At 37.9% G+C, this 25,059-nt stretch overlaps 1 protein-coding gene across 1 annotated transcript in view; it reads left to right on the top strand.

Annotated features, from left to right (window-relative positions):
• The first annotated feature begins 4,105 nt into the window (after positions 1-4,105).
• The window catches only part of LOC132122514 (zinc finger MIZ domain-containing protein 1-like), a 47,768-nt gene continuing 26,814 nt past the window's right edge, over positions 4,106-25,059 (top strand). The window contains exon 1 of the mRNA XM_059532882.1: positions 4,106-4,231. The gene's annotated coding sequence lies outside the window, so the exon portion shown is untranslated. The remainder of the gene's footprint in view (positions 4,232-25,059) is intronic.

Here is a 25,059-nt window from a genome sequence, read left to right as displayed (position 1 = left end):
TTAAATTTAAGCTAGCTAATAGGAATGAATTATTTTGCATTTTTAAATTAAGTTTTATGCTTTGAAGTGTAATAATAATAATAATAAAAATCAAGCAACTTACATTTAACTTATGCATCTCATGCATTCAACTATATATCACAAGACATGACCCATGCAGACACCTGTAGTCTGTGTGTGTGTTTCAGGTACTTTGATGATGTCGTTACTGAAGGACACTAATCCTCTCCAGCAGATTAAGGTCAGTGTGTGAAGAATCAGTGACATATGTTAGCGTTTAAGCTTTAGTTGTGTGTCCTGAAGCTTTGCTGCGCTGATATGAGATTCGGCAGACATGCATTACTGAAACAGCTTAATTAAATTAGCATGCTGTATGTTGTTCATTATATTAGTTATTATTAGAATATACAAGTATAGTTAATCAAATTAAAAAAGACAAAAATCCAGATTAATACACATAGAATCTAAAGGTACACAAATTATACTGCAAAGTGTGTGAATTTTTTTAATGGAATAACAGTGTATTGGAATAAATGCAATTCTTTCAATTTATTATTTTAAAAAAAGGTCTTAAATTGGATCAGGAAGTTTTTTTTAATTTATAAAGCTATGATATAAATTTTGCCTTTTTTCAAAAAAAAAAAGAAAAAGAATATAATTATTGTGAATTTTAAACAAATAATTTTTCTTGTTTTTTAGTACAAATCAAGATGAATTTACATTTTCTTTAAAAACATGGTCTCAAAAAAAGTCTTAAATTGACCTTCATGTAGCCTGCAGGAACCCTGTATAAATGCAGTACTAAGCTAGTATTGCACTCAGTATAATTTAAGTCACTTTTAAAATATTTTATTTAAGCATTTAGAAAGAAAATCTGGAAACTGAGTAAACATCTCCATGCATCATTTTTTATTTATCAATCTTAATGTCTTAAAACAGTTTTGTGCCTGTGGTTTCTGTAGGGTCAGAGTGCAGACGTGGTTTATCTTCATATACTCATGCACATGTGATGGCGTTCTGTCAGCCAATCAGAGCTCAGCCTACGGCTGCACCAGAGGAATCATCAGATTCTGTTTCCTGTGTGGCACTTTATCGCTCATTAGAGCTCAGCACACCTGCATGTGATAAATTCATAACACACTTATACACAGCAATCTGCGAGATCAGGAGGACCTGCTGCAGGCTATAAATATCAGCAGAAGAGGAAATATGGACGTGTGTTTGCATGCTATTTGCTTCAGGGTGTGAGAGAGTTACTCTGACTGACATTTTAGTAATTGATTCAGATCATGGAAATCTGACGAACCCACGTGTTTAAATCTGCTCAGTCACACCTGAGCGCAAATACACAAATGTGCTTCTAAAAATATACCCACGTGCAAATCATATATGTTATGTATATGCACACTTCAGATCAACCCAAAGACATTTAAAGGGATAGTTCACACAAAAATCTACATTTTGTCATTGTTTACACTTTCTGAGGCTTATTTTCTTCTGTGAAACATTAAATGAGATGTTAAGCAGAATGCCAGAAGCATTTCTTACATTGAAAGTGAATGGAAACAGACTTGAAACCATATTTCATCTCATTCTGTTCAACCGAAAGAACGTCATACAGGTTAGGAACAACATGCTAAAGCTGTTCAGTGCAGGGACATATAATGGCTTAATTACTCACTTGAACCTGTTCAGCTCAGTTTGCATGTGTAAAACCTCATGCATAAACCCAAACAGCAGTGATGTGCATGGCTTGAACGCATGTCACGATTACAGACGGTTGGAGGAAGTCCTTCGGCGTGTGTGTCTGCAGGTTCACAGGCTGGTGGATATTTGCATATGTGAAGATAACAGAAAAGCTGCATGAGCAGATAAGTGGAGACAGGCAGAAATCAATGCAGATGGTGACCTTTAACACAACTCATGAACCTTATTGTTCAGTCCTGTCTTTCATACACAAACACAAACACAAACACACACACACACACACACACACGTTTGTTTTTGTGTAAAGTGTGTTCATCCCATAGGCGTAATGGTTTTTATACTGTACAAACTGTATATTCTATGGCCCTACACCAACCCTACACCTAACCCTAACCATCACAGGAAACTTTGTGCATTTTTACTTTCTCAAAAAACTCATTCTGTATGATTTATAAGCGTTTTGAAAAATGGAGACATGGGTTATGTCCTCATAAGTCACCCTCTCCTTGTAATACCTGTGTCATACCCATGACATTATACAGAGTTGTGTCCTGATATGACACAAAAACAAGAGCACACACACACACACACACACACGCACACACACACACACACACACACACACACACGCACACACACACACACACACACACACACACACACACACATGCACGTAGTGTAACCAAACAGAATAATGCTATATTTATCAAATCTGTTTATAAAAATATTAACAGCATATATTATATATATATATATATCTAAATGGATTACACTGATCACATGAAACATATGGAATGATGTTTTTTTTTTTTTTGCTACTTGGTTCCTTTTTGTCCCTTTAGGAACTTGACAGTATGTGTGTGTGTGTGTGTTTTATTTTTAAATGTTATATATTTGTGTGATGTAATACATTTTTTATACATATGCAAAATATAACATATATATGCGTATATACATGTGTGTATATATACAGTATATATACATATTTAATATTATGTTTTTAACTGCCAGTGAGTACCAGGTGCCATTTATTATATTGACAAAGGAGCACAATGGAAAGAAGCCTTTGACTTCTGACTATCTGAACCGAAGTCTTCATTCCAGGTAGACTGCTAGTAAATAAACCTGTTAAGATATGATAGGGACTCTCTCTCTCTCTCTCTGTGTGTGTGTGTGTGTGTGTGTGTGTGTCTGAGAGTGTGTGACATCATCACTCAGTCAGGCTCCTGCTGCTCCAATCTCAAACCTGTTCTTTGTTACTCTGAGCTTTACACCGGAGAACTGCAAAACCCGGAGACCGGAGCACATGCGAGAAGCGATTACTTACCCACTTCAGCCTGTAAAACATTACAGAAGACACACAAATAACCTGCACCATATTCATTTGATAATGCAAGTAACGCAATTTCAATTCTCTGTATGTATGTGCTGTACATGTGGAAGAATTTACAATAAAGCAGATCAGTGGTTCCCAATTCTAGCCCATGTTCCGAAGTGAAGTTAACGCCTGCTCAGGGAGTAGGGAGCAATGAACACGGTGTAGGGATCATATCGATCAGAACACAGCTAATCTGAATTGGGTGTGTTAACTAAGCGAGATATGTAAAATATGTGCACGAGGCCAGGAATTGTAACCGGTGGGCTACATCATGAGTCATTAACCAGTGAGAAAAATGTAAAAGTACTACAATTCCAGAAAGGAAGACCGAGCCAGACCGAGCGTTTTGATTGAACGTACATTTCTTGGTCCTACGCCTTCCACAGAATATATAAATACAGATAAATAGATTTAGACCACTTAATGACTGCTATAGGGATGTGAAGAGACTTTTAACCAGTATAACAAAAAAATGTTTCTGAAGACAATCACCTATTGCACCTTTAATATTATTTATATAAATAATAAGATAAATTAATATTAATAATATATTACTGATGTACATAATTTATTGTAATATATCCATAGTAGAATATGTAATAATATATATATATATTATTACTTTCATTTATTTACACTATGCATATATATATATATATATATGTATATTTATATAATACATTTTATGTATTTACATTTTTATTAAAATGTTATATTGTTATATATATTATATAGATATGTATATATTATGTTTATTAATTGACATTTTATATTTATATAAATGCTACTTTGAGATATTTTATACATACATACGTGTTGATTTTTATTTAGAACATTTGAAAACTGCTCTATTTTTAATGGTCTGTGTACGTTACTCTGGTTAAACGGACAGTTTTTTTTACTGCTTACACTTTCAAGATGTGGGTCATTGTACACTCGCCCCAGAAGTATTTTTTCGAGTGGTTTTCCGCCAGAATCCAGGATCGTTTTAATCCATGCCGTGTTTTCCCTCCGCCCGCAGCGTGTCTGTGGAAATAGAAAGAGCTGGATGTAATGTGACACTGGAGCTGAGAGATCATGAGAGAACACCGCACACTTCAGCAGCACCGCGGATAATAGACGATCACCTCCGGCGGGATTTAACCGGTAAGAGCCTTTTCAGCTGCTTCGGGATGGTTCTGTTCGGGGTTCTGGTTCTGGATGATGAAAGAGTTCATCATCTCTATCCTGCGGGATGATCGGGATCGCGATGCGCCGTGTTTCGGATCATTAAGTGATGTTCGGATGATTCAGGCGATTCATTCTGCTCGGTTCTGTCGATTTTACACACATCGTTGCTTTGATGCGTATGGAAGCCCGTTCCCGCCACAGTTGAGAAAAATATGAAAAATATGAAAAACTTTCTCATAATTATAACTTATTATTTCGTTATATTGAGAAACTATCTCTTAATATTGACTTAGTTTCTCATAATAACGAGAAACTTTCTCGTAATAAGGACTTAGTATCTTTTTATTCTGAGAAACTTTCTCATAATAATGAGAAAATGTATCATAATAATGACTTAGAATCTTGTTATATGGAGAAAATGTATCGTAATAATGAGAAAATGTATCGTAATAATGAGAAAAAGTATCGTAATAATGACTTAGAATCTTGTTATATTGAAAATATTTATCGTAATAATGAGAAAATGTACCATAATAATGACTTCGAATCTTGTTATATTGAGAAAATTTATCATAATAATGAGAAAATGTATCGTAATAATGACTTAGTATCTTGTTATAGTGAGAAACTTTCTCGTTATAATGAGAAAATTTATCGTAATAATGAGACAATTTATTGTAATATTGACTTAGTTTTTCATAATAATGAGAAACCTTTTCATAATAATGACTTAGTATCTTGTTATATTGAGAAACGTTCTCGTAATAATGACTTACTATCTCGTAATAATGAGAAAATGTCTTGTAATAATAAGAAAATGTATCATAATATTGACTTAGTTTCTCATAATAATAAGAAACGTTTTCGTAATAATAAGAAACTTTCTCAAAATAATGACTTCATACACAAAAAAAAAAAAAAATCTTAATCGACGCATGCACAACACAAGAGCGATGGCATGCTAGCGACATTTGTTGGTCATACCCATGCAGGAAAAACGCAAACATTGCTTGGTCTGTAATCTAAAGTGTATAATATTATAATTTGTCATTAAATAACGATTTCAAATAAATTATCTGCATGTAGTCTTTTGTTCATTTGTAACACTGTTACTTTGCCAGATAGTTATGGCTTCAAACATTCCAGACTATTATTTCAGTTAATAAATCCAGTCATTTTATAAATAAATGAAAGCCATTACACATATACCATATTTTTCGGACTATAAGTCGCACCTGAGTATAAGTCGCATCAGTCCAAACATACGTCATGATGAGGAAAAAACATATATAAGTCACACTGGACTATAAGTCGCATTTATTTAGAACCAAGAACCAAGAGAAAACATTACCGTCTACAGCCACGAGAGGGCGCTCTATGTTTTCAGTGTAGACTACAGGAGCACTGAGCAGCATAGAGCGCCCTCTCGCGGCTGTAGACAGTGATGTTTTCTCTAGATTCATTTTTAGTTAATTTCTCTTGGTTCATATCAAATTCATTTTGATAAATAAGTCGCACCTGACTATAAGTCGCAGGACCAGCCAAACTATGAAAACGCCTTATAGTCCGGAAAATACGTTAAACTTTATTTATAGATGTTTATTTCAATGATTTTTTCATTTTATTAGCTGTCCCTTTCACGCATTACATGCCATCACTCTCGTGTTATGCATGCGACGATTAAGTTTTTTTTTGTGGATTAAGTCATTATTTCGAGAAAGTTTATAATTAATTAGAGAAGGTTTCTCATTGTTACAGGAAAGTTTCTCATTATTATGACTTACAGAATCATATTTTCTACTGTGGCGGGAACGGGCTTCCATAGATACACATTTATTCCATTCATAAAATCCCACGTTTTACTGCATTACAGTAGTTAAATATTTTCACTTGCACTTTACATTAGTCCTCATTTTAATATCCTGCTTTTATTTTCACACATATGTACCTTATTGCATGTTGCATTTGTCACTACCATAATAGTTAGTTATACTAACATGAACTTACAGTGTAAAGTGTAACTTTTAATAAACTTTTAAAGTCATGAATGTGTTTTGGGGGTTATAAAGTAAAGGCAGGGGTGTGTGTCTGTGTGTATGTCTGTGTGTGTGTGTGTGTGTGTGTGTGTGTGTCTGTGTGTGTGTGTGTGTGTGTGTGTGTGTCAGTGTGTGTGTGTGTGTCTGTGTGTGTGTGTGTGTGTGTGTGTCTGTGTGTCAGTGTGTGTGTGTGTGAGTGTCTGTGTGTGTGTGTGTGTGTCTGTCTGTGTGTGTGTGTCTGTGTGTGTGTGTCAGTGTGTGTGTGTGTGTGTGTGTGTGTGTCTGTGTGTGTGTGTGAGTCTGTGTGTGTCAGTGTGTGTGTGTGTGTGTGTGTATGTGTATGTGTTTGTGTGTGTGTGTGTGTGTGTGTGTGTGTGTGTGTGTGTGTCTGTGTGTGTGTGTGTGTGTGTGTGTGTGTGTGTGTGTGTCTGTGTGTGTCTGTGTGTGTGTGAGTGTCTGTGTGTGTGTGGAGATGCTGCTGTTTCATGCCTGGACATCTGTGTAGAAACAGATAGAACCTTCCTGCTTTTCTCTAGTTGAGTCATTGACCACCTTTTACTGTGAGTGGACTTTAGTCACCAGTGATTGTACCGAGTTGCACAATGTTCTATTGCAGTTTATGCATAATTAAAAACAAACTCAGCCGGCATTCTTGGTAAGTGTGCTTTTGCTCGAAGAAGCATGTGATGTAAGCCATTACAAGCTCTGATCACATCTCTGGTGTGTTTGTGCACATGCTGTCCAGAAACAGGAAGACCAGACGTGAATCTAAGGAGGGATTTTATGGCCACGCTCTATCTGTCCTCCTTGACGGGCCCCAGAGAGTGTGTAGCGAGGGGGTCGTCTGTGCTATTCAGCTGTAGATGTGGACAAAAGACACATTGACACTGAGCAGTGTTGTAGCATGTGTGTATTCGATCGTTTGTTAACTCTACATTCAGTCTTTACACACACTGCACTCTCAGAAAAAAAAGGTACAAAATCTGCCACTGGGGCAGTACCTTTCTTAAAAAGTACATTACGGTTAAGTACCTTTAAGAATCCAATATAGACCCTTAAGGTACTTTACCTTTTGAATCAAAAGGCTGTGGGTCTTTATCAAGTCAGGGTTGGTGGAACTGTCCCTTGGATCGAATGTGACGGTAATCTGTTCTGTTTTAGCAGGGTAAACATCCTCTTGTTGCTCTGTTTGTACACACTAAAGTAGCTACAGTCGTCTTATTTTGGCTGTGTTTTGGGTGTGTAATCCGCTGCGATTAGATGCCCGCGAATCAGTCTACATCAAACACACACACACACACACACACACACACACACACAGAGGTCAGATGGCTAGCGGAGACCCAACACTAAGATCTGTGGAAAGGTCACTGACCTCTGCCTTCATCCAAAAACACATCCGTTTGCAAAGATGCCACACAAACACACCACCTCCTAAACAATATCCTGGTTAATTATATACAAATAATTTACTTAGAGACACATGAATACATGCACTGATCAAGCACCAAATGTGGCTAAAAATGAGCTTCATGGGAAGTACAATGTAAGTATTATTTATTTGGATGCTTTGTTTAGTTTGTCGACACTGGGAAATGTAATCATAGACATATTATACTTTAAAAAAAAAAGCTATTGTTATTATTATAATAATGATAGTTGTACAGATTAGACAAATGTTACTATTATACTGTAAACAAACAAATTAATATTCTAATATTATAGAATATTAGATGGAATAATTCATAAAACCTTTTTTAATAAAGTAAATATAGTGTTATTTTAATAAATTAAATATAGAAATAAATATAATATGAAATATTGAATTTAGTATTTAATTTTATTTCATAGTACATTAATAATAATAAATTATTATTATTGATAATAATAATAAAGTAGTCTATTAATTAAATACTCTAAAATGGAATTTCATAAAATGTATATTAAAATATAGAGTGTTATTGAATAAAAATTAAAAATGTAAATATATTTTAAATATTCTGTTTAATTTCATAGTACATTAATAATAATAATTGTTGCCATTATTATTAAAACTTACTCATGTGCTATGAAATAAAGGGAATATATATATATATATATATATATTAGTTTATTTAGTAAAAAATACATATTTACTGTGACATACCTGGACTCATTTAGTGTGTTTTTGCCCCTGTGACCCAGTTTCTGTCTTCCGTATTTGGTTTGATTAGTTCCCAGGTGTATTTATTCTATTCCCCATGTGTTCCATGTCCCTGTTAATTTAGTCATGCCATCCACCTGTGTTTCCCCAATTATCCCTTGTACTTAAACCTTGTCCTTTGAGTTCTGTTTGGTCGGGTCTACTAGTTACGTGCTACTTACCTGTGTCTTCCTCTGTAACCCATGTTTGGATAATGCATATGTTGGATATAATAAAGCCTTGTTTCGTTTATCCTTCGGTTCCGTGTTCCTTCCAGCAGCGTAAGCCGTGACAGAAGACCCGACCTAAAAAATTTAATTTTTTAAAAAATTTAGTTTTCCCTCCGTTTTGTTTTCCGTTTTTAGTCTTTTTCTTTCCATAGTGTGTCATGGATTCCCTCTATAGCCCCGAATTCCTCATCGTCATGCTGAAGCAGGAAGGACGTTCCCTTGAGGACCATACGAGACGGTTTCTACTGTTAGCTAATGCCACCCACTACCCGGACGACGCGCTCTGCTGCTTCTATCACGCCAGCCTGAACTCCAAGTGCAGAGCGTTGTCGCCCGAAGATGGTCCTCGGGAGGAATTCGCCGCCTTCGTAGAGTGGACTCTGGTGAGAAATGGGTCATCTCTCAATGTCTGCCCAATGGAGGATCTCGCCAGGTCCACTCTGGACCGAGAGCCCAGCCTACAATCTCCCCACGGTACGAGGCATAAGCCCGAGCCCACCGATGACGGAGAGCCAGAGAGCAACCCGTCAGACCTGGTGCGAGAGCCGGCGACACTAAACCAAACCATGAGGGAGCAAAATGTGGAGCGCCGAATGGGTCAAAATGAAGGGGTTTTCAATTCACCAATGCCAGATCCCCCGTTAAGCCCAGGACGGGCTCCTTATTCCCAGTTAAGCCCAGGACGGGCTGCTGATCCCCCCGTTAAGCCCAGGACGGGCTCCTGACCCCCCGTTAAGCCCAGGACGGGCTCCTGACCCCCCGTTAAGCCCAGGACGGGCTCCTGATCCCCCGTTAAGCCCAGGACGGGCTCCTGACCCCCCGTTAAGCCCAGGACGGGCTCCTGACCCCCCGTTAAGCCCAGGACGGGCTCCTGACCCCCCGTTAAGCCCAGGACGGGCTCCTGATCCCCCGTTAAGCCCAGGACGGGCTCCTGATCCCCCGTTAAGCCCAGGAAGGGCTCCAGCCCCAGAGCCCGCTCCAGTGCCTGCTCCGAAATCGTCTGGCAGCCCCTCTGCTCACCCTCAGCCTACCATCACTGTGGTGCGAGCTCAGCGGGACCGCCATCCTCCAGCGCCGCCTTGGTCGGCGTCCCCCTCTCCTCCGCCTCCAGCCTCAGAGGGCTGGACTCCGCCTCGGCCCGTTGACCCGTCGGCTCCACCATGGCTCCCAGCTCCTTCCTCTCCGCCTTGGCCCGGCAGTCCACATGCTCTGCCTGGCTCCCTCGTCCCTCCGGCTCCGCCTTGGTCTGGCGTCGTCCATCCTATGCCTCGGGACTCCACTCCTCCGGCTTCACCTCATCCCTCCGTCCCTCCGGCTCCTTCATCCCCTCGGCTACACCTCAGTCCTCTGTCACTCTGGCCTCACTGCGGCCTTCCGGATCCACATCGTCGCGTCAGTCACCAGAGCCATCAGTTCGGCCTAGGACCTCCGGCTCCTCCCCGTCACCCTGGCTCTCCGTCTCCGCCTCGGGCTCCTCCTCCACTTGCTCCGTTGCCGTGGGTCGAGCCCCTGGAGTCGGCGACCATTCCTCCTCCATGGCTCCTCCCACCGTCGGCCCCACCTTGGGCCGTTATGGCTGTGGCCTGGGCCCTGCTGGGTGCCTCCTGCTCCAGATCCCTCCTGTTTCCTCCCTGTCTCCTCCCTGGCTCCTTCCTCCGTGGTCCCTGTCTGCTGGCCCCCTCTTGGGAGTCTGTCCTCCACCGGAACCTCCTCCCAAGTTCCCACCCACGCCTTCCTTTGTTGTTTCTATGGTGCGAGGACGCACCTACTGGGAGGGGGGAGTACTGTGACATACCTGGACTCATTTAGTGTGTTTTTGCCCCTGTGACCCAGTTTCTGTCTTCCGTATTTGGTTTGATTAGTTCCCAGGTGTATTTATTCTATTCCCCATGTGTTCCATGTCCCTGTTAATTTAGTCATGCCATCCACCTGTGTTTCCCCAATTATCCCTTGTACCTAAACCTTGTCCTTTGAGTTCTGTTTGGTCGGGTCTACCACTTACGTGCTACTTACCTGTGTCTTCCTCTGTGACCCATGTTTGGATAATGCCTATGTTGGATATAATAAAGCCTTGTTTCGTTTATCTTTCGGTTCCGTGTTCCTTCCAGCAGCGTAAGCCGTGACATTTACATGTTTCTCTTAATACATTATTAATAGTAATATGATGATTATTATTCAATATTACTGTTGTACTATGAAATAATGGAATATTCCATAAAATCTTATTTATAAAATGATTAAATACTTAAATACAGTAGTTAAATATTTACATAACAATTGTTTTGTAGTAGTTATATTACAAGAGTAATATATTTAACAGATTTTTTCACTTCCACATGTGAAGTCCTCCAGAAATGAGGCAGTCCTGTGTTATTAGCTCATGGTTGGATTCAGTAGAATGAAGATGTGAATGTTGTTTTTGTCTGACAGACTGATGTGGGTCCAGATGTTTCAGTCAAACTCTCAGTGATGTAATGCTGTTTGCTGTCGAGCTTCAGAAAACAAGAGTGATTTGATCAGTTCGCAGTCTGTGAGTCAGTACGAAACGCTCGCTAAACAAGCACTTATCAGTGCTCTGATGTTACTGTGTGTGCCGTGTAATGAGACACTTACACACACCAGATCAGGATCTGAAGAAATTCCCCAGTGATGTCATTAGCAATTATTTAAGTAAGTTTAGTTGCACCTGCCCTTTCCTTGAACTGACTTAAACACTAGAGGCTTAGCAGCTGCTAGTTTGTTAGTTTTTTATACTTAATTTGGTTTCTCTATTTATTCTTAAAGGCATAGATCTCCCCAAAAATAAACTCTCAAAAGAATAATTTCTCAATGTGTTGTTTTTTGGTCCATCTATTGGACATTGTTCTTCAAAAGGCAACTTATGTGTTCCTTAGAAGAAAGAAAACTGAGAAATAAATGATGACGGAGCTGGAAATAATAGTATAAGCTTTCTGTAATAGTATTTTCTTGTCATTGTTTTATTCATTTATTATATTATTATTTAAAATGAATATGTATGAATTCGTTTTTTTAATGATTTAAAATATGCATTTTTATTTTAGTTATTATATAACTTTGAATCACAAATTTGTACAATCTATGAAAAGTCATGCATTTCAGTTTACTTCAATGCGACGGATTTTTTCGAACTTCGTTTGCTTCATTTAAATGGTAAGACAGAAATGCTAAATATACTGAAATAAATTCATAAAAAAGAAAACATTTGACATTTCAGAAACATTAAAAATCATAAAAAACATTCCCCTTATATGTAAGTTATTGAGGGGCAATAAATAAATAGTACTACAACAAACAAGAAGAATGGACAGGTATTGAGTTCTTTTGTGTTACACGAGATGTGAATGTAGAGCAGGTTTTCGGTGTAATTTCTTGTGACGGGAGATGTTTTGAGGGCGATTGCTGGATGTTAGATGTGTGTGAGGCTCAGTACACGTTTGATCTTCACGTCTGTGATCTCACATCACAAATCCTGAGCGTCTGAGACCCCTGACATGATGCCGTCTCGCCTGACTGCTTCTCCATCACAATGAAATGGAAGCGTTCCAGTGTGCGGATCACAGCCATTACTTCCCTTCATCCTGAGAGATGATCCTCTGTGTGTGTTTGCAGAGAATAAACAGCCAGAAGTGTGTGTTTGTGTGAGGGTGGAGCTGTCTTCGTCAGTGATTGAGGTGCCAAAGCTCATAAAGTGAGGGAATGGAATGATGGGAGGAGAAGGAAACGAGAGGAGATCATAAGAGATCAGGAGCACAGAGGCATCCTGTGATTGTTCACACTGATCTCTCTTATGATTCTTGATTTGTGATTAAAATCAGCTATGTAAGCTGGAGAATTGTTATGATACTGATTCATAAAGCTGATAGTTCTGATTGGATGAGCTGCGTTTGAAGTTGTCGTATAATAGCTGCTTACTTAATAGACTTAATAGACTTTAGTGCTTTGGTCAGTGTTTGTTTTCTCTCTAGTGGAGCAGGAATCAGTCTGGATCTGGATCAGGGAATATATAGTGTGTCAGTATGGGTCACTAAAATAACTAATAGTTCACTAAACTAAAACCATGCCTGTCAAATACATGTAAAAGCCTTGTTGCCTAGTTTTCAGTTTTGTTTAAAGTTTACATCGTAGAATAACTCAAATTAACATTTTATTAAAATAAAAACCTAAATAAAATCTAAATCAGATTTAGATTTTTATTACAGTACTTGAAATAAACTAAAAATTAACTGAAATCATATTCAATATTTTGCTTTTTAGCTATTTGCCAAGCCAACTTATTATTTTATTTGGCAAGCTAAAGTACTAAAATAATTACTAATTAATTTAACTAAAACTTCATTTGGAAAAATGTGTATACATAGTTAAAAAAATTGATATGAGAAAAACAACAAAATACTAAAACGTAAATTTCTTTTTTTAATGAAAACAGAAAAAAAAAATAATTGTGGAAAAAAAAAAATAATAAAATAAAAAATAAATAAAATAAAATTATATATATATATATATATATATATATATATATATATATTTATAATTGTTTTTTTCTGATTGGTTATAGCAGCAGTGACTCCAAAGTAAAGATGTGAGGAGAGAGAGAGGCATGGCTTCATTTATTAAGAATAATTGTTTCTTTTTTTAAATACTGATGTTAGAATAATACAACAGTGACTTTTTATTTATATTTGTTTAACAGTTGGCATACTTCAATTAAACTTGTTTTTGTATATGGCTTTGAACTTGATCGATAATGTATCACTTGATAATGAAGATGAAAATGTAAACACAGCTATTTATTTTTAGATGCTTCTTTTTAATAACATTCCTGCATCATAATCTAACAGTGTTCTAATCATGTGTTCATGTTTTCATAAACAGGTTTTCATGTCATTGGCCTATTTTCTTTTTCGTAGATATTTTCATTATCTCTGTTCGATCCATGTATCGATGATCGAAATGAGAAGTTGCCAAAAATGCCCATCCTTAGTTTTTAATGAAGTGTTTGAGTGTGTCTTCATCATTATGTCTGATTATGAAACAATTTTTAAACAAGACATAAATACTAATTAAAAATAATTATTTATTTTATCTTCTGAAGTCATATGATAGTTTTGTGTTTGAAACAGAACAGAATATTGTTGTATGCAAGTTGCTCTGGATATAATTGTCTGCAAAATGCATGCATATAACATTTAAGTGCAAAATGTCCTTTTGTGTTCCTTATAAAATATCCAGCAAGCAGGGTTGTTTGAGTAAATGCCAGCCAAATCAGCATTTTCCCAATGATCTTTTATCTACACATCTAAAAGGCAAAAGTTAAGAAATCTGCATCATTTCCAGCACATGCAAACAACAAAAGAGCATTCTGAGTGCATGCGCTGTGTGGATTTGCATGTGAACACAGGCGGATGTAAATGTACAAACAGTTGTTGAGCTCTGAGAGCGTGTGACGTGTTAACTCTGAGCTCTGAGACGTCACGCCGAGGCTCTTCTGCGCTTTCACGGTTAAACGGTTATCCGTTAACATTGTCCAGGCTCTGCGCTCGATGATAATGCCCTACAATCATTCACTAGCCTCTGCTAATGCCCTTTTGTAAGCATGTAGCTTAGTGAAGCTCTCAGAGTCGGTGTGTTTACACAGCACACACACACACACACTCACAATGGGATCTGATTGTAGACGTTACACGTTAATGATGTTGTTTCTTTGATAGCTTCTGAAGCTACTGCTCAGTACTTATAGTTTTCATTTTTTATTTAAAAAAAAACAACAGAAAAATGACTTCAGAGTTTATTTGATTGAATTTGCAGTGGTTTTTTATCTGTTGTCTCTGAATCTGAAAACTTGGGACAAGTTAAATGTGTATTTTGACTGTGTTTTGTCTGTGTATTGCATCATGTATTTCTTGGAAATGCATTATGGCTATGATATTGCTCAGCCCTCTTTGACACTGACAGGACAGTAAGTAGATGACAGGCGTCTGGACTCTTTATTTGTACATTTGTGTTCGGCTCTAAACTGCCAGGAGCAGCATAGCAGGTCTGATCAGTAAAGAGCCTTCAGTTTGTTTAAAGCTGATGAAATGCAAATGTCTGTGAACCCGAGTGAACTATAGCTTAGAGTTTAGAGAGACTCCTTCACTATTTCCAATCAATTCTGCTGGAAAATGTAACATCCATAAAGATACATTTACTTAAGAAGCTAAATTGCATTAAAACATAAAATATATATGAATATTATATATGTGTGTAAAATTTTTATTTAAATTTTTATATATAATATTTACAATAAAAAAGTTAACCTTTAAATTAAATGCATAATTTAAGAAAATGTAAATAAATTTAAAATAAAAATAATTTAATATTATTCAAAATAAAAATGTAAATGTATAATTATATATGTGTTTTAATGCAGTTTGTTTAACAATAATATATGTATATATTTACTATAAGCTAAAATGCTGATTATAAAATTTAAATGTAATTTGTGTGTATTATTTATATAGAATTGTTTCCCTTAATTTGTGTCATGCGTAAATAGCCATTTTTGCCAGTCGAGTAAAAAGGGAAAAAAAATTATATTATATTATTATATAATATAATATTATTATATATATATTATATATTAAATGATATTATATTTGTGATATATTTGCTGAACACAATAATGACATTATGTCTTGTGCACTTTTGCTTCTCAAGTAAAAGCGTCTTGTTTCAAAGTAATGTTTGTCAATGCAACGATGGACCTAAATGTTAGTGATATTGTAGGTTTATTTACAATATTATGAAGCAGATCATTCCGGTCCTTGATTCTGATTGGTCGAGCCACGTTCAAAGCTGTTGAAAATAACTCAAAGTAACAAAGTAACATTCACCTTTGTTTACGTTTGTCTGTTGCTCGGCAACCACTTTGTTGCACCCACAACGGTTTCTGAGGAGCTACAGGTGCTTATAAATGATTATAATGTTATTAATTTTATATTAAATAAAAAAAATGTATAATATAGAGTTATATGTAATATTATAAAAAATGTATTACTTTCATGTTATGTGTGTATTCTAAAATGGTAATATAAAATTATAAAAAAACAATTATAAACTGATTTTATTTTGTTTATAGTTTTATTTTTAGCCTGACAGTTTAAATTAAATATAAAGTTGGTATAGTTGGTTTTAGTGAACATTTGATTAGCATCTTAAAGTATTGAATCATGAAAAATCATTCATCATATTCAGTTTTCAGTTTTCAAAGTAATTTTAATGCATGTTTGTGACCAGCAGATGATTTCATTAGTAAATCATTCTCTGTTGGTTTGTGTGAACCAGGCGGCTTTTGAGATCAGTTCATAAGTGTTTCAGCAGCTGTGTATGAATGGCGGTGTGTGTGTGTGTGAGGTGTTATTCTACTTAAAGAAATCAATTGCACTGCAGCTGTTACCTTCCTCTCTGTGTCTTTATGGCCTGTTTGCAGTTCTGACTCCATTGATTTTTTTTCTCCTCCCTCTTTCGTGCTTCAGGCTCAGAGGAGCGTGTGATGAATGGCTGGAGGTGTCAGAGAGATCTGGAATTAGAGAGAGAGAAGGAGACTTTTCCTTCCCATTACACTCTAATGCATCACACACACACACACACACACACACAGCTCTCTTTAGGTCCATTGGGAGGGATAGATGTGGGAATGATAGTTTTCAGTTAGAGGACGTGTCGTAAATTCATCGCTGTAAGCTGTGACATTCCTAGATACAAAACCCTCTTGCTGTAGGAAAACACTTTGGCAGTTTTTTCATTCAGGATGCCGTTTGCTTCCAATGAAATCATTTGCGCTTTCCCACTGAAAGTGATATTAGAATGTTCTGTACTGTGGTTATAGCGGTGTGCATTTATGCATGTAAACATTAACACTTATCATTTGTGGATGATCTGTCGTTTTATCGGTGTGTGTGGGTCATGCTTAAGTGCTCTACTTAGAACTGCGGCTATATAGATGGATAATGTATATTTAATAGATTTATGTGCATAATAAATGTATGTTTATTTATATGTATGTATAAATAAATATATTAAACATTTATTTATTTAGTGGAAATATTTAAATACATTTAAATAAATTATTTTTTTTATTTAAATATAGATATTAACAGTAAAAAATTATAATATATAATTACTGTATATATTAGTAATTATATTATATAAAATATATACAGATAAATAAATAAAAAATAAACAATTTATATATTTACATTTTTAATATTTATATGTGTTTTGTGTGTTCATATACAAATATTTGCATCTTTATATATGTAATTATATTAAACGTGAAAAGTTAATATATTTATATACATTTATTAAGTTAACAGAAATATTATATGTTATATCTTCAATATAATATTTATTTGCATACAAATTTATAAATATTTAATTTAAATTATATATATTTAAATATTAATACAAAAGGAATAATTATATACTTTAGATAAACAGATAAATAGAAATAAATTATTTATATAGTTTATATATATATATATATATATATATATATTTGTAATATTTACATTTGTGTATAAAATCACAAATCTATACGTATTTAAATGTCAAATATAAATATGCAAATTTACATATATGATTTTTTAATATATATTTCATTTATTTATGTAATCATGTGCAATCAAGAGTCATGTATCACCCTGAAAAGGTTTATTTTGTAATGACCATCTGACTGCACATGATCTGATTATTTAATTGCTGGATGAGTAACTAAATAACTGCATGAGTAAAAACGCTCGCCTGAGGTGTGTTGTGGGTATAAACGCACCTTTGTTTTAGTCGAATAGAAGTCAGAACATGTTTGCTCCAAATACTTCATGTTATAGGCAATGCTGCGTAAACAGACTCATTTGTTAACTAATTCTGTAATTAGTGTAGAAACACCTCCTTTGGAAAAACAATGGAATATAACAATGCAAAAACCATCTATCAGCTGTTGTATTTATTTTTAAAACAATGTAAAAAAAAATGCGGAAAATGGATAAACATCATATGCAACTGAGTCACGTTCATATGTTGCAACACACAGCTGTGTGTTTGTGGACACATGACTCATGAGTGTGTGTGTGTGTCTGCAGCTGGTGATGTATATTAGCTGGTATAATAGAGTGTGTGTGTAAACGCGGCGCTCAGAACAGAGCTGTATTGTTGAGCGTGTGAACAGAGGCTATTGTGAGCAGCAGTGACGACTCTCTTTATCTCTGCATTATATGAGCTCGTTTAGATTAACGCCAACATCAAATCAGAATGAACTATTCCTGCTCTTGTTAAGAAAAGGCTCAAACTGTAATATTTTGCTCAACTTTCTGTTTTCAGCTGTCTTGTTTTGAAACGCCTCTCATATTGATACACATTTTTGCGTGGAGAACGTAAATTGCTGACCTACATTTGTTGAATATCCTGTTTCTCTCTGAAATACAGAGGCTTTCTGTGGGTCTTAAAAATAATAATTCATTTGCCTTTCCACAAACCAAGCAGAAGTTCTTAAATTCAGGTTTTTTTTTTGCAATATGAGTGAAAAAGTTAAGGAGATTTAAAGCAAAACTTTAAAGCACTGCCAATAACAGACATATAGAAACTATATTAGCAGATTTTTTTTCCTTTCAATTTATCACTTGTGTTTTTCTTTTATGCCAAAAATCATTAGGACATTAAGTAAAGATTGTGTTCCGCGAAGATATTTTGTAAATTTAGTAATATGCATTGCTAAGAATTAATTGGGACAACTTTTAAGATGACTTTCTCAATATTAAGATTTTTTTGCTTTTTTGATTTTCAAATAGTTGTAACCTCCTAACAAACCATACATCAATGGAAAGTTTATTTATGATTTGTGATGCATACATCTCAGTTTAAAAAACGGACCCTTCTGACTGGATTTGCGCTTCACAACCGACCTTCACAAAACCTGCAGGATCCCTTGAAATATGTAAGAAAATAGACGAAAAAAAACGGGTTTTATGACATCATCCCGTCCAACCGCAGGACAGAGAGAATAAAGTCTCTCTCTCTCTCCCTCCCTCTCTCTCTCTCTCTCTCTCTCTCTCTCTCTCTGTCTCTCTCTCAATTCAATTCAATATTGCTTTATTGGCATGAATGTAAATTATACAATATTGCCAAAGCTTAGTGTACATATATAGAAAAAATAAAATAATTTATAACAAAAAAAAATGAACATCACAGTAATGGAACTGATTATAATAACATCTTATTATATTAAACTAACAAATTATAACATTTGTGTGAACATTTGATACCACAGTCTTAAACTTACATAGAAATACACAAACATACTAAGGATCACTGTGGTGCACAATAGGGTCACACACACACACACACACACACACACACGTTCACCTGCTGTCTCTCAGGCTGTGGCACGTCCACACGTATCTCGCAGCCAGTGCTGCTGTGTGTCCCTCTCCTAATATTATCTTTAATTTTTCAGTTTCACTAATTGATGTAAAGTTCTTTATTAAATTAGTGAATTTGTTAAAGTATAGGTCTCTTATGGAGGTGTATTTATGACAGTGCAGGAGGAAGTGCGTCTCTGTCTCGATCTCTCTTGTCTGACAGTGAGCACACACTCTTCTCTCTCTGGGTAACCATCTCTTTCTGTGTCTCCCCGTCTCGATGGCTAGACTGTGTTCACTCACTCTCTCTCACACACACACACACACACACACACACACACATCTCGATGGCTAGACTGTGCTCACTCTCTATCTCTCTCTCCCCCTCACACACACACACACACACATCTCGATGGCTAGACTGTGCTCACTCTCTCTCTCTCTCTCCCCCTCACACACACACACACACACACACATCTCGATGGCTAGACTGTGCTCACTCTCTCTCTCTCTCTCCCCCTCACACACACACACACACACACATCTCGATGGCTAGACTGTGCTCACTCTCTCTCTCTCTCTCCCCCTCACACACACACACACACACACACATCTCGATGGCTAGACTGTGCTCACTCTCTCTCTCTCTCTCCCCCTCACACACACACACACACACACATCTCGATGGCTAGACTGTGCTCACTCTCTCTCTCTCTCTCCCCCTCTCACACACACACACACACACACACATCTCGATGGCTAGACTGTGCTCACTCTCTCTCTCTCTCTCCCCCTCACACACACACACACACACATCTCGATGGCTAGACTGTGCTCACTCTCTCTCTCTCTCTCCCCCTCTCACACACACACACACACATCTCGATGGCTAGACTGTGCTCACTCTCTCTCTCTCTCTCTCTCCCCCTCACACACACACACACACACACACATCTCGATGGCTAGACTGTGCTCACTCTCTCTCTCTCTCTCTCTCCCCCTCACACACACACACACACACACACACACATCTCGATGGCTAGACTGTGCTCACTCTCTCTCTCTCTCTCTCTCCCCCTCACACACACACACACACACACACACACGTCTCGATGGCTAGACTGTGCTCACTGAGTCTGTACTTGGTCAGGATCCGTCTCTGCTTTGTGTCTCTGACACTCTGAAGATAATCTTCACATTCATAATCAGATTGTAGAGTTCGATAGAATTGTAATTTACTTTGTGTTTTAGTGTCTTGATCCCAATCTTCCAGATATGTATTTTTAGATTGTTTGCTAATGTGATTGGTTCTGATGTTTGGGTGAGAAGCAGTGCTGGTCTGAGACTGGTTAGTGTTAGTAGAGTTAGTCTGGTTAGTAAGTCTCAGAACTAGCTGACTGAGTGGACTCTTTTCAGGGTTCAGTTCTTGGGTTTGTAGCGCTTTAAAATGTAGCGTTTCTGTGGGACTTGATTTAAGATGCATCCAGAATTTGAGGGATCTTTTATGCATATTGATAATCAATGGGAATCGGCCTAATTCTGCCCTACATGCGTTATTGGGTGTTCTTCGTTGTAATTTTAGAATCATTTTGCAGAATTCTGTGTGTAGGGCTTCTGTTGGATGTCTGTCCCATCTAGTGTAGCTCTGATCACTGAGTGGACCCCAAACCTCACTTCCATACAGCGCTATGGGCTGAATCACACTAGCAAAGATTTTACACCAAATTGGTAGCGGTATTTCAATATTTTGGAATTTTTTCCTGATTGCATATAGAGCTCTTGGAGCTTTATCTTTGAGAGCATTCACTGCCGAACTGAAACTCCCCGATGCAGTGAGGATCAGGCCGAGGTAAGTGTACTGCATCGTGTGTTCTAGAGCGGTGCTGCCTAGACTGAACTGGTGTCTGTGTTCCTGACATCTGGGCTTCTTCTGAAAGACCATAATGTTGGTCTTGTTGAGGTTTACTGCCAGGGCCCAGTTCTGGCAGTAGTTGTCCAGCAGGTCCAGCTGTGGGGTGGATGACAGCAGCACCAGATCATCTGCGTACAGCAAGAGCTTGATGTTCTTGTCTTGTAGAGAGAGTCCAGGGGCTGTAGACTGTTCCAGCTGCACCGCTAACTCATTGATGTAAATGTTGAACAGCGTTGGACTCAGACTACAGCCCTGCTGCACTCCTCTTTTCTGGGTGAAGAATTCTGTATGTTTGTTGCCAATTCGGATCGCACATTTGTTGTTCGAATACATTGATTTTATAATGTCAAAAACTTTACCCCCTACACCACTTTGTAAAAGTTTATAATATAATCCGTCGTGCCAAATAGAATCAAATGCTTTTTTGAAATCGACAAAGCATGCAAATATTTTTCCGTTTTGGGTCTGTTTCACGTGTTTATTGATTAGGGTGTAAATGTGGTCAGTCGTTCTGTGATTTGGAAGGAAGCCAATCTGACTCGGGCTCAGGACATTGTGTTCGTTAAGGAAGTTTACCATTCTATGGTTAAAAAAAATACTGCTAAATAACTTCCCCAGATTACTGCTCACACAGATGCCTCTGAAATGATTAGGGTCCAGTCTGTCTCCACTCTTGTGAATAGGGGTAATGAGTCCTCGGCTCCAGATGTCAGGAGAGCAGCCTGAACTAAGTACAATGTTGAATAATTTGAGCACAGCTGTCTGAAGCTCAGGTGTGCTGTGTTTCAGCATTTCACCTAGAATGCTGTCAGGACCACAAGATTTCTTACATTTTTGGCTTTTGAGTTTGTTTGTCAATTCTTTAAATGTAATTGGGAAGTCAAGTGGATTTTGATTATTTTTAATTGTGTCTTCATAAGTTTGTAGATTTTGTTTGATCAGATCATAATTGTCATTGAGCTGTTTTGGTGGGATTTCTTGATATTAATTTTCTAAATGTTGTGTCCAAATGTTTCCGTCTTGTATTGGTAGATCTTGTGGTTTTGTTGTGCTCAGATTATTCCACATATCCCAGAACTGATTTTGATTTATTGAATCTTCTATTTCTTCTAAACTTTTGTTGAGATGGTGTTGCTTTTTTGCTCTAATTGTGTCTTTGTAATGTTTTAGTTTTGAACAGTATTCAGTTCTTATGTCGGTGTCGTATTGTTCTTTATGTTTCAGATTTGATCATTTTCTAAGTTGTTTTCTTAATGTTTTACAGTCTGAGTCAAACCATTTTTCATCTTTTGGTGTTTTTTAATGAATTTTTTGCCTTTCTTTTTCAATTCACTTATATATGCTGCTTTTTGAAATATGTTATTGATTTCATTTGTAGCCAGATTAACACCATCTTTAGTTGTTTCAAATTTTTTATTCAGAAATATAGTGATTCGATTTTTCAGTTCTTCAGAATTCAGGGCATGGATGAATTTCTCTGCACTGTCTGAAGTCCATCTGTATTTCTGCTGGACCTGAAACATTTAGCAGGTTTCCAGCTTGGTTTGTTCTGGTGTGTGATTTGTTTTAATATAAATGTTAGTTTGGTTATGGTCAGAAAGTGGAGTTTGCTGTTTGACAGTGAATGCACTGAAGGAGGAAGGGTCCATGTCAGTGATGGCGTAGTCAACTACACTAGCTCCAAGAGCTGAACAACATGTGAACCTCCCTAAAGAGTCCCCTCGGATCCTGCCATTAAGGATGTACAGGCCGAAATCTCGGCAGAGGTGCACTAACTCTGAACCAGTTTTATTTACAGTTTGGTCAAGATTATTTCTTGCTGGAAGATTTCTTGTGAGACCCAGGGAGCTCTGACCAAAGATATATTGATTCCCCTTTTTGATTTATGTTATCGGGTTCAGATCCAGTTCTTGCATTAAAGTCTCCACACAGCAGCACATTTCCCTGGGCCTGGAAACGGCTGATCTCTGTGTGGATGTTGTTCAGATACTCTTTATCATGGTAAGGGGATTCTGCTGGGGGAATATAGATGGCACAGAGATATGTGTCAGTGGTTGAAATGCCAATTAGCTTGTTTAGTTTTAACCAGCAGTGAAATGTTCTGAGTGTGATGACAGAAATGTGTTTGGCCAGATCCTCCCTGTACCACACCAGAACTCCTCCACGATGTACTTTACTTAATTTAACTGAGGGCACAATCACTTCATAGTAGCCTGAGGGACAGTAGGTAAGAGCATCATTTCTACACCAGGTCTCGGGGAGAATGATAACATCTGCATCTTTGATATTTTTAAGGAATTCAGGGTCTGTGCTTTTTGAACCAAAAGTTGAAGAAAAAAGACCCTGAATATTCCAACAACTTATATTAAATGAACGCATTAATATTATCAAAGATAAACCTATTTTGTAAGACAGAGAGAAAATAACCTGTCACAATGTACAGTACATGCTAAACAATTTACATTAGTGCATTATTTATTTTTTTTATGTGTTTGTGCGTGTTGTCCTTATCTGCTGAGGAGCTGTCAGCACAGGGTCTGCAGCATCTCTCTGATCTGACTCAGTTCACTGCTGGGGGCAGCGGGGGGGGCGGGCTGCAGCTTCAGCATAGCTCTGTGCTCTCAGCTCTGGGGGCTTCTCTTGCTGAGGGGGGGCCTTCGGTCTCTTCCTTCTGACTGGGGTTTGTTGGGCAGCAGGTGGATGTGAGGTTGGTGGCTGTAGGTGCACAGCTCTGTGGGGAGCTGTAGTTGGATGATGTGGGATCCTGGTCCAGGTGATGTCCTTCCTCATCAGGGTCGGAGGGGTGTGTCTGGAAATGTAGGGGTTAATGGGCCAGTGGTGGCCTTGGTGATGATGGTCTGCGGCCCAGAGCTGCATCCTTTAGGGTCTTTGCAAAAACACGCACTGCATCTCTGTGCAGGTGGAGTCCATCATACAGGTGTTGGAGGCCGATGTTGTGATGGTGGGCCAGGTGTACATTAGGGAGTGAAGAACATCTACGGGAGATTTCAGCATTAATGCTGTAGATGATGTGTGGTGGTGTGTCGGATCGTGGGAGAAGTGTGGAGATTACGATTCGGGACTCTGGGAATCTTTTGCTGGTGATTTCTGCTATTTTCCTCACAGCATCAGCAGTATTGTGGCGCAGTGAGTGAAGGTCGTTAGTCCCAGTGTGTATAATAACACGTGAGGGGTGTCCTGTGAAGTCTCTGATGATCTGGTGGGCCTGGCCTGTTGTGCTGCATCGCTTTGCAGTGACTTTATGGTGTGGGAAGAGTTTCTGTGGGTCCAAGAACTTCCCGTTAGAGTCCATGAGGAGGAGCACATCTGGGTCAGGTTCAGGATGGTGGGCAGGTGAGGCTTGTGTTTCTGCAGGTGTCTGTGTGTTTGTCGCAGGTACACTTTCTGTGTTTGTGTAGTTAGGTCTGTCTGTAGTAGGAGCTGTACTGTAGCAGGGTGTGTTGTCTGTTGTGTTATTCTGTAACTGCTCTCTCATGTCTTGCAGCTGTCTGGAGAAGATCTCCTCTTTTCTCTCTTTGTCTTCCTCTAGCTTGCCTATCTGTACACGGAGAGTTTGGTTTTCTTCCTGTAGTTCTCTGACAGCTCTTGTGAGTTCAGTGATGGAGGAGTGAGTGTTGTTCCTCAGCTGCTGGAGTTCATCTTTGAGCTCCTGGATGTGAAGGTTTGTGTTGTGTTTGTCTGAGAGTTTGGCTTGAGTGTGTTCTCTGAATTCAGTGAAGTCCAGTTCCAGTAAAGCTAAGCTGTCTCTCAGTCGGCGTTCAGATGGTGAAGGAGGAGGATTCACTGGGTCTTCTTCCTCAGAGTCTGTGCAGTCTCCCTGAGGCTCGTTTCTCTCCTCCTCGACTCTGGCCTTCAGCAGGGGAAAAATCTCCTCAAATGAGTTCAGGCTTGCTTCATTGCCTTGCAGTAGGAAGGTGCCTTTAGTGTAGTATGTTATGGTGAGAATGGGGTTGTCTGTATCCAGCATTACATATAGTTAATCTTCCCCCTCGACCGATTCCTTCTTTA

This window comes from Carassius carassius, chromosome 40 (genome assembly GCF_963082965.1).
Source record: "Carassius carassius chromosome 40, fCarCar2.1, whole genome shotgun sequence".
NCBI classification, from domain to species: Eukaryota; Metazoa; Chordata; class Actinopteri; order Cypriniformes; family Cyprinidae; genus Carassius; species Carassius carassius.
This window is presented reverse-complemented; position numbering and strand designations above follow the sequence as displayed.